The following is a 17,827-nucleotide window of genomic DNA, read 5'->3' on the forward strand; positions in this document are numbered from 1 at the left end:
TTGTTCCACAGTTTTGTTTGATTCAGGAGGGAGAGAGGCTCAGGTCTTCCATTCAATAAAAGTCCTCTAATTCAGGTTTTCCCAATCCTGGTCCTCGAGGACTCCTGTGTCTGCTAGGTCTCATTCTTACTGACTTCTCAGTTACTTAATCAAACCCTTACTTGAACTAATAATGTGCTTAATTAGACCTCCTTAAGTGTTCACAGCTCCAAAAAATTTGCTGATTTGCTACTTATAAAATTCTATAGTTAACTTGAAATCTCCAACTGTTTAAAAGCTGGATACAATTAAAAAGGTCTAATTAAGCTAATGAATAGTTCAATTAAGGGGTCAATTAAGTAACTGACACCAGGATTGGGAACTCCTGCTTTAAATGACCACATTAACCCATTCATGTATGGAATATTAAACATAGTTGAAAAAAGTAGTTTTGGACACATGAGAAATATATTTTTAATTGAAAATGTTGTTTTCCCCCCGTTTTTTTGGGGGGAGGAAAATGGCAACCTCATATGTGGTCATTATATATTTGCATCCTCGCCATATAAAGACTAGAAGTGAGTTATTTTTATCCATCCACATATGCTTGAAAGGGTTAAATAAATGTGTTCTGTTAATCATGCTGTATGCTACAGCACATATTGCATAGCCTTGTCTATGTAATAATCCATGCTGTATGCTACAGCACATATTGCATAGCCTTGTCTATGTAATAATCCATGCTGTATGCTACAGCACATGTTGCATAGCCTTGTCTATGTAATAATCCATGCTGTATGCTATAGCACATGTTGCATAGCCTTGTCTATGTTGTATGCTACAGCACATATTGCATAGCCTTGTCTATGTAATAACCCATGCTGTATGCTACAGCACATGTTGCATAGCCTTGTCTATGTAATAACCCATGCTGTATGCTACAGCACATGTTGCATAGCCTTGTCTATGTAATAACCCATGCTGTATGCTATAGCACATGTTGCATAGCCTTGTCTATGTAATAACCCATGCTGTATGCTATAGCACATATTGCATAGCCTTGTCTATGTAATAACCCATGCTGTATGCTATAGCACATGTTGCATAGCCTTGTCTATGTAATAACCCATGCTGTATGCTATAGCACATATTGCATAGCCTTGTCTATGTAATAACCCATGCTGTATGCTACAGCACATGTTGCATAGCCTTTTCTATGTAATAACCCATGCTGTATGCTACAGCACATGTTGCATAGCCTTGTCTATGTAATATTTGCATGCTAATACGAGACACGACAGCCTGCAGGTGTTTGGAGTTGTAATACCCCATGCGGATGCTACCATGTAAACCAGTGTGAACATATCCATGGAAGTTTTATCTAAAATGTTGTCAGGTTTTGCCTCATGGCCCCCACCAGCTTTGTTATAACCACCTACTGCTGCAAACAGTGATTTGTCTCACAGAGTTACAAAGGAAAGGAGAAAGGTGTCTGAGCGCCAAGAAAGAGAAAACTTCATTTGAGGAATGTAAACAAACTGGACTGTCAGCAAGTTCTACTTTACAACAAAGTGGAGGAAGGAGGGAAGAATGATGTAGATTTGTGTGTAAACCTTAATTTGGTTGACAATATTTTGTAGTTTTATCAATACTTCTATACAGCTTTATACTTTATATAGCCTATACAAAAACAATTGTGCTGAAGATAAACTTGTAACCATTGCTAAAAATGGACTTTAAAACACAGTGGTTAAAGTTTTGGTGAATATTTTGCAATATATTGGGCTTCTCATAAGTACAGCTCAAGCAGTCTTAATAAAGCAGTATTGCCAGTAAATGAATCGGGTACACTTGCACATTAATACTTTACACCCCATTGTTTACATCCTACACAATGAACCGTCCGACTACATTTATTCAGTAATATAAAAAATATATAAAAAAGCTATAAAGAAATTACAGTACAGGTAAGCAAAAATAAATAAATAAATACATAACATACTTCTTTGTTCTTAGTGTGAATTAGTATTGTATCTGATAATGTTACAATCTGACAGTTTAACCTGGAGACAGGATAACGGTGCCGTCTTTCATTTTAAACAGCTTCCCTGCTGTTTTAGCTTGATCCCCCCCTGCAGCTGCCGCCTCGCTTCTATGCGAGTACAGGCTGTGTTTTCAGTCTGTAGTTACAGTGCCCGGTAATACATTGTTTCATTTTAAATCTATGACCTGAAACTGCTCTTGAAATATATGCAAATGATTTTAATGAGCGAGCCGTTCCACGGGTGCGCGGTGGTGGCTCAGTTTTAGCCATTGACTATCAATGAGAATGACTAGTGGAATTGTGTTAATAGTGACCCTCATGACCGATTCCACATTCAAAAGTTTTGGATCACGGCAATGAATAAGAAAGGATCCAAGTGTTTTTTTTTAAATAGTTAATAACCCTGATAAAAAAGGATCTAAGCAGAAATGGCAATACAAACACATAACAGAATATTTAAAAAGCGAGACTGAATTATTAATTTAAGTACCGGCACTATTAAGATCATTAAAATGTCAGCCCCCAAGCAACTAAAGTAATTATAGCTAAACTATAACACTTCAAACTATATATGTGCAGTTCAAAAAAAAAAAAAAAAAAAAAACATTTTATAGCAAATATGTACCTATTCTATTTTTATAGACTTTTCTTTTGCTGCGGTCCTCTTCAGAGATTATTTTTTTCTTTGCTGATCATAGCTGGGCATGAGGCTTGTTAAACTGTGTATGCCTTTATTGCCTTTTACCATACGACAGACATCACATGCGAGTGATAATAATTAAATCTCACTGTTGTTAATGATAATTTTAATTAACATTCAAACATCCATGGGAACATAGAACACAAAATGATGCAATATGGATCACAGACATAAAAAAAAGCTTCAGTCCCAGGCAGTAAAGTACAAAAGCATTAGCAAGTGCATAATAGAACATCCACTGAGGTTAATGGGTCAGTGGTTTTGTTAGTTTACCAGAAAGTCCAGCAGCTAATAAATGACTTTTATGTCCCTTACTTCTTTCTTTTTTTTTGTAGCAAGACAAACAAACATGATGGACTCAAACCGTTGTTGCCAGCTGCAGACATCCGCATTTGAATTTCCTTCAGCCTCCCGCATCATGGTTATCTGTACCTGCCTTTATTTCTAAATTTTCGACCCCGAAATGAAAAAGCAACATTTCTAAAATGTAAATATACATACTGTGCACATTTGAAACAGGACAGGTTTTTTAAATTGGCCCTAAAACTGAAATAAATTAATGCGTAAACTGAGCCTGATTCATACATTTTATCCTGCAGACTGACGCCTCTGATGTAGGACTAGGGACGGATCTTTCCCAGGAGGTAGAGGACATTGAGCATTTGATATTGTACATTAGCAGGAAGCTGCTTGCGTGAGAGACACAGAGACCAGGTATGCTGTAATCGAGAAGGAATGCCTAGCAGCCATAAAAGAACAAAATTAACCAAAAGCAAGATTTTGTGTGCCTCTGATCTTGTGTGTGTGGGCCCGTCCAACCGCATGCACATTTTGTAAAAAGTCCCAAAAAAACAGCGACCTCACATGGCCTCAATTCTGCTGGGGGCCCTACAGCTGTAGCGTAATTTGCGTATAGGTTAATCCGGCCCTGCCCGTTCTTCGTTCCGCATTTAAATGAGAAAGTATAAGGACGTGGAGGATTTAAAAGCCCATTTAATTTTTTCACAGCCAAACCCCGCAAATGAACCTGATTGTATTATTATTACAGTATTGTTATTACAGTATACAGGGCAGTAGCCAGCCATGAAAAATAACAGAGGCACGTTCCCATGCACGGCGGCTAAGCAACGTAAGAGAGCATAAATACATAATTATTTGTATGATTTTAACCGAGGTCCGTGCCACATACGGCCTTCCGTGGTATACCTTCACGGTCTGGTTTTACAAGTAGTAACTCCCATAGCGCTTTTAATCTACAGTCATTTAAATTTCAATTTGTTTAAAATAAACAAATAAAAGGTACTGTATTAGCAATACTACAATAATAATAGTAATAAAATCAGTTTAATTTATGGTGTTTTGCTGTGAAACAACTAAATGATCTTTTAAATCCCCCAAGTCCTTACTTTCGCATTTAAAAGGGGAATAATGAACATTTAAACGGGGGTGCAACATTTTAATAAGGGACTAGTCTTTATTAATTTTAATGCAATTACCAATAGTAATTGTAATGTTTGTCCAACTCTTTTTATTATAACTTTATTATAACTATAAAATGTTTATTTAATAAAATGTTGCATCCTTTTTATTTTACTGTATTTTATTTGTGAACAAAATGTATTTTATATTAAAAGCCGCCACCGCTGCACTTTCAAATGAAGGCAGCCCGGGCGATAGAGTCGCTGAGCTACAATTGGTCTGAAACGACACGAGCTCTCTGGACGGGGATTGGTCAGATTTAACAGGGGGCTGGTCAGATTAAACATGATCCCTGCCTGGAGTGGGTAGTTGTCGATTGAGTCAATCATCCTGGAGGCCCACCAAGTATGCCATTTACTGCCAGGAAGTCAGAAATAGTATTTTCCAGTCAGGTATTGGTGCACCCCTAATAACAATCTCGTGCCCCACAGTTTGAAAACCTCTGCCTTACTCTCTGAAAATCTGTTACACTTGTACTTTCTGGGTCATTTCACCTCAGCAGTGTCTTCTGGGTCAAATCATGTTACTGGCTGAAAGCACGTCAGTCAATAGGGGAAGCAGTGGCTGGCTGGTTAAGGACAAGAAAGAAACTGTTGAAGGGGTGGGGACAATTCCACCCTCCAGGTGACCAAGGAAGTGCAACGCTTCTTGTAAATATGGCTTGCTAACATAGATATCTTGGACCTAGCGTAACACCAGATACCATGTTTTAAAATAAAAAAAGACATATTTACGTAACCATGTGTTTCAAAGCTGCATATATGAGACACATATAACGAATGGAGGTCCACCCTGGGTAAGGTTTAGGGGATTATTTTTGTAGCTGCGATCAACATATTCTTTATTTGTAAAGGTTGGTGAACCATTCCGAAACGAGCCTCTGTGCTATGAAATCAGAAGGCAGTTTGTCAAACTTCTGTGTGCTTCATATGTCTCTGGCCAAGAGCGCAAAGGTAGTCGACTTTCTGAAAAAATGGCTGTTAACATGTCATCTGGTGGTCATTCTCTGACAGACCGTGGAGAATACTGTGTGCACCTCAGAGAGCCAGCCTCTTTTCTAGAGCGGCAGGTGGAAGGGATATTGAGGCAGGGCACTGCAGCGACACCGCTTCTCTTCTAGACAGCAGGTTCTGGGCACTGCTTACATTTGTCCTTGGGGGTTGTTGGCAGGGAGTTGTGTTTGTGTGTGAAGCACCTTGCCCATCTATTTCGCATTTAGTTTATGCTAGTTTATGTTCTAGCCAGCTTTTTAGCTCTGAGGAATTGGTTGACATCAGCAGTTTGCTAATCGTTAGGTTGAGAAGAGCCAAGGATGGAAGTCTTCTAAGCAAGGGAGCAGCACAGGCCCCTGCCCAGCTGTGATGTTCTCCATTTTCTGCAGTGAGAGCAGCAGCTCTGCTGGAGTGCAGACCCCAGCAGGCCCTGCCTTTGAACACTGGTGCCTTGCATGCAAATGTCGGTTGCCATGGTTTAAGAACTGTTTCTGGATATTGAGATGTAAACCAAACAGGAAATAATAATAAGAACAAAAGCAGCAGTTTGTGTGTTAATGGCTCCCTCACACCTGTAAGTAATATATATATATATATCATCATCATCATTTTTGGCCTTTTTCAATCCACTGCTGGATGAAGGCCTCTCCAAGATTCTTCCACAAAAGCCTGTCTGCTGCGTCCCTCATCCACGTTGCTCCGGCGTGTTTCCTAATTTCATCTTGCCATCTTCCTGGAGGTCATCTTCTTGGTCACTTTATATCTCTTGGGATCCTGTCTAGTATCTCCTTGGTCCAGCGATGGTCTGTTCTTCTTGCTACATGTCCGGCCCACTACCATTTCAGTTTTCTCTCTCTCTCTCTCTCTCTCTCTCTCTCTCTCATTGTTCTGTGTTAATTAGATGTTAATTAACTGTCATGATGTGTTACTGAGACGTTCTTTGTATTTACACACAGGAAACAATTATCTATACTACATATACAGGGTGTCCCATGAATCGGGCATCAGAGGTATTATTTATTTAATTATTTATTTATTTATTTAATTTGCTCTGGGCCGCTCGCAGGCAGGCTCACAGGTGCCCAGTCAGTCTACAGGGGTCGCAGGTGCGTGGTGAGCCGAGGACAACCTGGCCGACTAAGCCCTCCCCATCCTGGGCGGTGCTCAGCCAATTGTGCGCTGCCCTCTGGGAACTCCTGTCCACGGCTGGCAGTGGAATAGCCTGGATCCAAACCGGCGACCTCCGGGCTATAGGGTGCATCCTGCACTCCACACGGAGTGCCTTTATTGGATGCGCCACTCGGGAGCCCCATCAGAGGTCTACTGTATTTTATTTGTGAACAAAATGTATTTTATATTAAAAGCCGCCACCGCTGCACTTTCAAATGAAGGCAGCCCGGGCGATAGAGTCGCTGAGCTACAATTGGTCTGAAACGACACAAGCTCTCTGGACGGGGATTGGTCAGATTTAACAGGGGGCTGGTCAGATTAAACATGATCACTGCCTGGAGTGGGTAGTTGTCGATTGAGTCAATCATCCTGGAGGCCCACCAAGTATGCCATTTACTGCCAGGAAGTCAGAAATAGTATTTTCCAGTCAGGTATTGGTGCACCCCTAATAACAATCTCGTGCCCCACAGTTTGTTGTATTATTAATGTCGGTTGTCTCTCTGTTTCTTTCAGGTGTGAAATATCTAAACGAACAGGAACGAATTTAGATCATGTGTGGTACAGATAGTCAACAGGGTGTGGCCGCTTGATTTAACAGAGAACATCCTAATCGACAGACTGTATGGTATGGCCTGTGATGCCTGATTTCTGGACAGCCTGTCCTTACAGCAGTGGGAATCCCCGATGCTGTGCAATGCTGTGGTCGGTCCAGCTCTCTCACTGTTTTCAGTGTTATTATAATCTGCATTGATTCTCTGCTTCCGTAGACAGTTGTGCCTGGTTTCAGTTGTGTTTGAAGGATATATATTACAATCTAAAGCATAAGCACCCTAATTAGAGAGCGCTATGGTACAGACAAGGTTAACTACCATTATTATTATTACCTTATTATTCCAGATAATAAGGGGTTTACTGTGCTTAGACACTGGTAAACAGTGCCTTTGCTGTTTTAAACCTTTAAAATCTCTAATTCATAGATTAATTTACCTTTTCGATGACTTTCTCTCTAAATGTTCCTCCCTGAAATGCAGCTTCCTGATTAATGGATGAAAGTTCTGATGAATAATAAGATGTTTTGTAAAATTTGTTATGACCTACATTGTATGTAGCATCTGGAAGACTTGGATAGCTTCTCAAAGCTCTAAGCACAAGGTATATAATGTTACGGTTCATGTGTAAAATCGGTAAATCTATAGATTAACTGGTATATGTGTAGATTTACCAGCTCAGCAGTTCATGTATAAAATAACTAAGGAGATGCTAGTAAATCTATTTTACTTCCATCCATGATCACTGTCTGTCTGGCAACAATTCACAATACAAAATGACAGCAAGATGATATAGCACACTACATATGATTCTCACTGAAGTGCTCTTAGGTTATGCTTTTTTTCTTAATGAGTTCAAATGAATAATACTAAATCACACTTAGTAGAGGCATGAGTTATTTATTTTTTGCCATTAAGCTCCCTGATTTCACTTCATTTCCGAATTCACCTTAAATGCTATAGCATTAACTACCATCTCCTCAGTTATTTTATACATTGACCGCTGAGCTGGTAAATCTACACATTTACCGGTTAATCTATAGATGTACCGATTTTACACATGAACCGTAACATATACATTGCAACTGTTCTCAAAAAAATCATCTTACTCACTACACGAAGGCTCTTTGTTTCACCAACTCTTCACTGATGCAGAACCTCAGAACTGGAGTTAGTCTGCTCCCCCTCTAGCATTTAAACATATAATCATCTTTTAATTGCGTTCAGCCCAGGGGAATAATCTTGAAATTGATAGAGGGTGCTGTGTTATTATGTAACATGTTCCTTGTTTGTTTTCCCCTAATGGAACAGTTATATAATTTTTAATATTCACAGCTGGCTCAACATACTTGTTTAGTATTATTATCATTATTGTTATTATTTTTCAGATGACTTAGACATGGTGAAACCGCAAACATTCTGACAAAAGAGATTTCTCTTTCGTTGCTAACTCGAGTTGAAAATGAAAGCCGGTATGCAAATGTGAAAAGAATGAACCTCAGGAATTATTTTGATCACTGCAATACAAAAGAAATTGTCCGCTTTCTATTGCCTGGCAGCAAGCTACCACTTCAAAATGGAGTAAAGCACTTTCAACGCGTATTCATCCAACGTAGCGTCCCGGCCTGGTTGGTATTCTGATTAAACACACTGTTTTGGGGGAGAAACACGTTTCTTACATAACTAGCCAATACATTGGGCTGGAAAAACACTTGACTCTAATTAAAATGTGCTTGTAATTTCTTGTAATTTATGACAACCAGATTACAATTGGAACTGGTTTAATACAGAACACAGGCCTCATTTACAAAGGGATAGCCATGTTTATTTGAACATTGAATTAGGTGCATGTTGCAATCGCTGCATTTGTTTACAAATACAGTTATGTAAAAAAAAAAATACTAGCATACTTGTTTTTATAGTTTGGCTTTGTAAGCGGTTAGGCCTATGTACTGTAATGTAATAGTGTTGTTTTTTTTGTTTTTTTATTGTAATTTTGACTGTTTGGGTCTTTGTTTTCTAAGCGTAGTTCTGCGTTCTATTTATTTATTTATTTATTTATTGCATTTATATTGTGCTTTTTATACAAAAGTATCGCAAAGCACTGTACAGTACATAGCAGAAAAAAGAACAAACCACTATACATTTGTATAGCATGTCACACATACAACTAAAAATATACTTTAGTAACTTCCCTAATATGAGTCCCAAATGATAGATCAGGATCAAAGATGACCCTCAAACTCTTAATTTCTAGTTTGTTTTGATGAGAGACTGCAAGGGTTGAGCTCATGTAATCCCACATTTCCTTTTAGTTGGTTCTGTGATCCCGTTAGCATAACCTCTGTTTTATCTGAATTCAACATTAGAAAATTCTGTGACAACCAGTGCTTGATGTCTGTAAGGCAAGTAGCTAATAACACCCAGGCAGAAGAAATTCCTGGCTTTAGGGACAAATATAACTGGGTATCATCAGCATAGCAATGGATGTTCACTCCGTGTCGGCGGATAATGTCACCTAACGGTAGCATATACAATGAAAACAACAATTTGTAAACCACTCTGAGTTGTTTCAACACAAAAAAGAGCTTTAAATGTCTCTATGTGTTATTTTTGTTATAAAATCTTCCCCCATTTCCATGGGCACTGTGAAACCAGGCTTTAACACCTGTTTACTGCAGTCTCAAATCCAATCCGCACATGACCTCAAACATTGATCATGTTCTATAGTTGCTTGATGGTATTAAAGAGTAAGTAACTTCCAATTACATTGCATTCATGTTTTCCTCTCCCCTTAACTTTTGATGATGCAGTAATTCAGAATGGTTCTTTTTGCAGGTACTCTGAGCTCAGGGGCTGATCTTCAGTTCTAGTTCCGTGCCTTAGGCGTAATGTAGGCTAGATCAGCCAAGTGTCTTTATTCTAGTGAGCAACAGCACTATCTAGTGCACAGCAGTGTACTGACACAAAAACAAAAGGAAACTTGATTGCTAGATGGCGCTGGCTATTACAGTGAACTCTGTTTATAAGAATTACTGATATAAGAATCAACCGCATATAGTGATCAAAACCACTGGAACAAAATCATTCCTATACTAACCATGCTAAAATACTCTGCTTGTAAGAATCAAGTGATCCGCTTATAAGAATCATTTCGGGGCAAACTGACTGCATGTAATACGATACTGTACAATGACGTGTACAACCAATAACGCTGTTTCTGAATTTGAATTTGATCACGTCTCGCATGATTAGGCACATACACAGCGTGTGCAGTATAGTCCCTGGTCCGCAGTGACACCCAGTAGAAGAAAAGCAAGTCGTGCAGCTTATGTGTGTCGACATGGCAGGAAAAAGAAAGACGCGTGACTGCATTGTACAGGTATTTTTTTGTGTTCTCTGTTTGTGAAAATGTGTTTTAATAAAGTGAATACACATTCATTGAATACATACTGAGTACAGCACTGTTATTGTGTGATATGCGTGTAGAGGAAGGGGGATTGCGTAGCTTAGTGAAAAACTGAGATTTGCATCGCAACTGAAAAAAAGTAAGTCACAGATGCTGAAATGCAGTGGTAGTCCTGACAGTAAAATACTGTACTGTGATGTCATTTTCATTCAAAGGCCATTACATGTAACACCGCACTGCAGTTAAACTAGGCACCCTCACGAGACGATCACTTCTCAAGTATACTGTAGTAAAATAGGATTCTGCAGCCTTGAATAAACATAATCGTGATCATATAACAAGCTGCTTACCCACAAGGACTTGTTTGATTGTTTTGATGTATTCTCCTCAGTGATTGAGCACCATTGACATTTGTATACTGTATTTAAGCTGCTGATGCGCGGAGGCACGCTTTTGCTAATTGTAATCATATCAGTCTGCTTTTAAGAATCAACCGCTTATAAGAATCAAGTCATCCAGGATGGATGTGATTCTTATAAACTGAGTGCACTGTACCTTTATAAAGACTCTTAGGCTGGACTAACCTATGTTACATATGACTGTGGCAAGGCAACTAGCAGCTCCTGAACTCAACACAATTATTAATTAAAAGCCCTTGATTTTGTGTACATGTTTTTTTTTTTTTTTCTGTAGCTCCCTGCAACACAATGCTGCATTATTATATATAATGCTACATTATTTAATGGTAATGTAAAACATATATATAATAATAATAATAATAATAATAATAATAATAATAATAATAATAATAATAATAATTCCAGATTTCTAAGAGTACAATTCCATAGAGGGGTTCTAGGACATTTCATAAACCACAAGAAAGTGTCACAGAAGACTTCAATGAAATCCCACATCACAAAGCCATCACACAAATGGGATCCAGCATTCACTTGCAGAGCTGTGAGGGGACACTCTATGTGATCCAATAGACCTATATAGGATGAGTGAGAGTTGTGTGCAACTGTTCAGAAACAATCATGGGAAAGCAGAAGGATCTCAGTGACATCACAAAGGGCATGATACTGAGTGCCACCGGCTCATCCCTTAGCCCAGTGGCTGCACTGACCAGCGTACCCATCAAGACAGCCTCCGGCTGTTCCAGGATTGGCAACACTTGCAGAAAACCAGCCCTGGAATATGCTTTGTACTGATGCATTCAAGCATGCTGTTATTTATTGAGTCTCATGTTACAGCGTCCACAAATTGATAGAAAACAAAACAGGTTTCATTCCCTAGTGAAGCTGCTGACAAGTTTCCCGCTAAGCACAAAGGGCTGTCATGGGTGCTTGGCAGAGGCTGCAATATTTTGACTTTGGGGCCAATTATGAAGTATACAATTACACCAGCGAACAAACATCTGCCTGCACACTGACCAAAAAAAACAGGAGACACTGAAAGACAGATGGCTCCTAATATATTCCACACCCGTCTGTTAGAGGAAAATACACAAGAACAGTGCCAGCTTTGAAAAAAGTGCTTCATTTAACATTTTCAGTGCCTTTGACAAAAGGTGGGTTCCCATTTTGATCTTGTTGTGAGGTTGTAATTTCGAGATGTATTCAACCTTGTTGAAAGGAGACAGGTTTAAAATACAGATGTGCAGGGTAACTGCAATGGCAATAGGAAATACAGATGTGCAGGGTTACTGCAATGGCAATAGATCAGATTAATCATTGTGCAGTATGTTCTCAAGGAATGGGGAACAATGTAAAAAAGCACTTTAAGGATACTGATGTTGCTGTTCTACAGGAGGTGGACAGACACAGACCGAGTCACAAGCTCCTTCCTCCCCTCCAGCAGTCTCATTGACAGACACAGACCGAGTCACAAGCTCCTTCCTCCCCTCCAGCAGTCTCATTGTCTGTACTGTATCTGTAGTCAGTAAGGCTGGAATGATTCCATTCTAATGATTCAGTTCCGGAACGTCAGGTTTTCAAAACCATCGAAGACACGACTGAAATAAGCACCAAAGTCCTCCAGATTTTGTATTTCCTCAGAGAGAAATACATGGAGGGACAAGTCCAATAAACTAAAAAGAAACAATGAGTGACATGAACTTAAGCAGTTACCAGTGAAGACAGTCAAACTGGAAAAAATTATGGCATTTAAGCAGATTCACTTGACAACCTGCTAACGAATTTAAAGAGCTACTTGTATGGCAATGACATACAGTTATCTTAACTAATGTGTTCTTCTTCTTGTTTATAAACACTTTGTATATAATTTTCTGTTTCAGTCGTCACATCATGGAGACTTTAAAACTCTGAAGTTTACAGCCCCGTGGCCTCAATAGAGCTCTCAGAATTACGTCTAACCTACCATCCATAAAACATGCAATATTGCTAAAGTTAGAACTACTAAAAGAAACATGATCAATTCAGTCACAAACCTTTTGGCTGTGAGTCTTTCTCAGTGTCTTCAATGACAGATACAGCATGGTACCCATTAACCTCTAGTGCAGTGGTTCCCTACCCTGGTGCTGGGGACCCCGTGTCTGCTGGTTTTCATTCCAACTGAGCTCTCAATTACTTAACTAGACCCTTCATTGAATTAATAACTTTGAATTGTTCTCAGCTCCTAAAAAGTTGCAGAGTCCAAGTTACTTATAAAATATTATAGCTAACTTGAAATCTGCAACTGTTTAAGAGCTGATCATTTTAAAAAAGAGGTCTAATTAATCAAATTATTAGTTCAATTAAGGGTTTAGTTAAGTAATTGAGAGCTCAGTTGGAATGGAAACCAGAAGACACGGGGGGTCCCCAGCACCAGGGTTGGGAAGCCCTGCTGTAGTGGATCGAGCAAATGTGATGTATCTTACATCCACTAGGGGCTTTTAAAAACAGCTAAGAAGACCTGGTTAGGACTCCTTCAATCATTTAATTCAGTACATGGAATTTTCTCCAAAATAGTGTTAATTAAAATGTGTCTCTTAGTACATCATAGTTTTGTATCATATTATAACAACAAAATACACCAAAACTGTGCATAAAATGGGTGTATATCATGCACACTTGGGTATCCTCATTACTCTTAAAATGGGTGTGTATCACATACAGTGGGGTATCCTCATTCCTCATAAAATGGGTGTGTATCACATACAGTGGGGTATCCTCATTCCTCATAAAATGGGTGTGTATCACATACAGTACCACTTATTACAAAATATGTCAATTTTTACATCAGCAGATAAGCTAAGTAATTTGTTGTCATCTCAGGGCTGTCTTCGTAACATTTTACACAACCAGAGACACATTTGTTCAATGCGTTTTCCAGGGCTGTCAACATAACATTTTACACAACCAGAGACACATTTGTTCAATGCTTTTGCCAGGGCTGTCAACATAACATTTTACACAACCAGAGACACATTTGTTCAATGCTTTTGCCAGGGCTGTCAACATAACATTTTACACAACCAGAGACACATTTGTTCAATGCTTTTGCCAGGGCTGTCAACATAACATTTTACACAACCAGAGACACATTTGTTCAATGCTTTTGCCAGGGCTGTCAACATAACATTTTACACAACCAGAGACACATTTGTTCAATGCTTTTGCCAGGGCTGTCAACATAACATTTTACACAACCAGAGACACATTTGTTCAATGCGTTTTCCAGGGCTGTCAACATAACATTTTACACAACCAGAGACACATTTGTTCAATGCTTTTTCCAGGGCTGTCATCGTAACATTTTACACAACCAGAGACACATTTGTTCAATGCGTTTTCATTCTTCAAGTGCATTTTCTCAGCTGGAGTGTGATGGTGGCCACTGATTGACCTTATTCCTCATATCCTCCTGCTGTGAAAGGGAATCGAAGCTGAACAGCAGACAGCTAATGGCTGTATTACTTCAGTCAGGCATCCAAGCCAAGAACAAGACACCTGCTGAAGGATGAAGACATATTTGACATTTTTGATAATATAGCTGCTATTAGCATACACTTAATGCAACAGTACATGAGAACTCCGCTTCAACCCGCATTGGTATTGCGTTTTTTATGTGGCTGCGTTGTTGAGGGCCTTTTTTATTATTAATGAGCTCTAATTGGATGATGGCAATTTTGTGAAGCCTACAATTGTTTAGACAACTAGCTCCTAATATTAAAGGTGTAATGTCCTTAAAATACCTCAGCAATAATACATTTTGACTTATTGTTGTTGTCTCTTGCAAATTTAATAAACATATTTATTTGAGAATAATAACAGGGGATATAAGCATAAGATCTGGTGCATGGTCTCACCTTTTGCAGCACTTGGTGCTGCCTTGAAATATTGATTGATATCTAACTGCGAACGCTAATAGAGACTGGGAGGCTGGGCATGAGGGGGGAGATTGGGCAGGAGAAGGTTTGAATACCATTGGGACCTGCCTCTGATTGAAGGTTGACATGACTGTGGGAGTTACATCTTTAGTCTAATGTCTGCTTGATTTTTGGTGATGTTGCAAAGATTTTCCTGTCAATTACCTTCCCTCAGATTAGCTCACTAATCCAGTCACAATGCTGCCCCTGATTTTCACATTCTGTCTTACATGTAAAAGGGCTCAATATTATAAAGGTCCACATTTTCAAAAAGGAATTTGTGTTTTTAATCATTATTGTTATTCTTATAATTAATAACTGTGAAAGTAACGATTGCCTCTCAGATATATTCCTGGGGCTATTTGTCCGACAAAGAACCAAATAAAAAGAGCAAGCAGTTTAAAATGTCATTGTAATTGCTTTTCTCACATTTCACATGTTTCCAATGACCTATAAGGATGCATTTTATTCAAGGTTATCACAGATTTCACAATCTCAGTGAAATGTACCCATTGCTATGTAATATGTAGTTCCCCATGGAAATTTCTGTTTCTGAAACAGTAGTGTAAATATACTTAAAAATAAATACAGCAAATGTTTGCCTTATTGACGCACTACCTGTTACACTGCATTTAGGAACCTGGCAGCCGGTTTAGTTTGCTTCCGGCAAATGATTGAACACACTGCATAGAGCTGCATGGTTTCTCCTATGAAAAAGACACCAGCTGCATCAAAGATTGGAGAATATTTCTGCTAAAGATCAGCCTGTCCAGTACAAGAAGAGGACATTTCACATTGTTGGTATTTTTACATTTACAGTATTTATGTTTTTATTTTGTTTAATAATTTACTGATGGTGAAAAGAGAATGTCTTTAAAGATAGACATACAAAACAAAATATAATTTAGCATTGACTGTTTTTTCAGGTAAGCATTTAAATACAATATTTAGGAACATTTGTTGCATAATAACTAGAGAAAATGATCCTCTTTGAACGTGATTGACAATGCCATTTTTGTTCTGCTTTAATACATATTTAATCGTGAAATATCTTGAAACACCTCTTTTTAGACTGAAAACCCGTGAAATAAGCTATTTTTTACTGTGACAAAAAAATACAGCCCCCCATGAATGGTTGACATGGCTTTGAGATTGCTTGGGCTACAGAATTCTGAACTACACTGTCAGATGATTTTAATGGAGTGAGTTCAGCCCCGGCAAGCCCAGAGCCAGGTAAAGTTAGATTTAGAAAATCAAGTACAATAACACAACCCTAATTCCTCACAATGATTTCAAGGGCAGTGTAAAAAACAATTAGAATGCCATTTGAAGTGCCTTCCTCTATAAGTTTTCAGATGTTCTGCTTTAAGGCACTTTGACCTGTATTCAAGAGCAGCCAGTGGTGCAGTCTGTAGCACCATAACATCACTAAAATACACATTTTCTTAAACAAGAATTGTATACAAATTCACATTTTATTTGTACACTGAACTTCTAGTAACACATATAACAAGTAATGTATTTATCTAAGTATTTCCACAAAGTGTCTTTCTCCATCTTGTCAGAATGCTTTACTTTAGCGTGTCTGTGTGTCAGTGGCTTCATTTGTGTTTGGGTCCACAGTTGTAGTCGATGCGCTGTTGCTGTCATCTTCCTCAGCATTCTTAAAGAAGTAGTTGTGGGAGATATGACAGGTGTGTGGGAGATGTGAGTCGTGTGACTTTGCTTGCCTATTCTGTGAGTTCCAACTCGACTGCACCACTGGGAGCAACTCTCCAGCTCTAGATGCCAGATTGTCTTTTACCCAGACATATGTAATACTGGCTAGATCAGCAAAGTGTCTACTGAGGTACTATCTACAAGTACTGTGCATTGATAATAGTGCACAAGAAAACTTGATTCACTAGATGGCGCTAGCTCTTAAACACCAACAGTCACTTTGTTGATCTAGTCTGTATGTATGTCTGTGAAAGAGAATTGCTTTGTTTTATCAGCACACTGGCTTTTGCCTTAAGGCTTATTACCTACTGTACTCTCCCATGATATGTGCTGATGAGTATTGATTCAATGTCCCCAGAGAAATCATTTCTAATGGGCTTCTACAAGAAGCAGGTAATTGTCCAAGAGGGAATGGACTTTTACAATGCAAGAAAAATTGGAGCTGTGGAGTCGCTGCTCAAAAAGGTGTGGGAAAATTGTCCTGGTTACAGTCTTGCATGGTGCTGGCACACCCCAGGAGAACTTCCCCTCACAAATATCTGTGTTTGCAAAACATGTCTGATAGAGAAAGAACTGTACTGCAAATATTTAAGACATTAGTATTTTAAACCACTTTCCAACAACAATAACAATAACAATAACAATAATAATAATAATAATAATAATAATAATAATAATAAGAAGAAGAAGAAGAAGAAGAAGAAGAAGAAGAAGAAGAAGAAGAAGAAGAAGAAGAAGACCTTAATAATATACCATGTATCGTAAATTCTGTAGCTTTGTGTATCGTTTAGAATCTAGAAGATTATCATGCAGATCCATTAATGAGTCCCAGTGTTGAGAGATGTATTTCAGCAATGAGAGAGAGGCACTATTTATTTTAAGATACAACTGAGTTGTACAGTGCTTTGTATATTGAAATCGCTGGTGTTGATCAGCAAGAAAGGCGTCTTTCTCCTGCATTTAAAAAAATGACAGGCAAAATGTTTTTCAAAAAAAGGTCAACAGTTCAATGTTTATTCAGTGTGTGCAATTTCAACTTTCAGTGTGACAGCAGAGGTAATCTGACTTTACTGTAGCTAGTGGAGTTGCCATGGAAACCCAGCTTGAACAGTCTCCTTTCTAGCAATTGGAGAATAATTACTTTGAATTTATTTCACAGGAAAAAGGGGTTTACAATTAACACAGCTTGCGGACATAAAATCTCCATAGCCCAAGGAAAACAAAACGTTATTGAGCTGAAATCAATGTATACAATATAATTAACAGCTTCAGACATCAGCAGGGTTGGTGAAAGAAGGCCCGGGGGATGGAGAAACAATGATAATGCATAGTTATCTCCGAGGCGAAATTACTCATTTAAACATGGTGGAATTGGGTTTGGGAGGATAAAACACTGCTATATAGAAGCCAAACCATGC

The sequence above is a fragment of the Acipenser ruthenus genome, chromosome 13 (assembly GCF_902713425.1).
Source record: "Acipenser ruthenus chromosome 13, fAciRut3.2 maternal haplotype, whole genome shotgun sequence".
NCBI lineage: Eukaryota > Metazoa > Chordata > Actinopteri > Acipenseriformes > Acipenseridae > Acipenser > Acipenser ruthenus.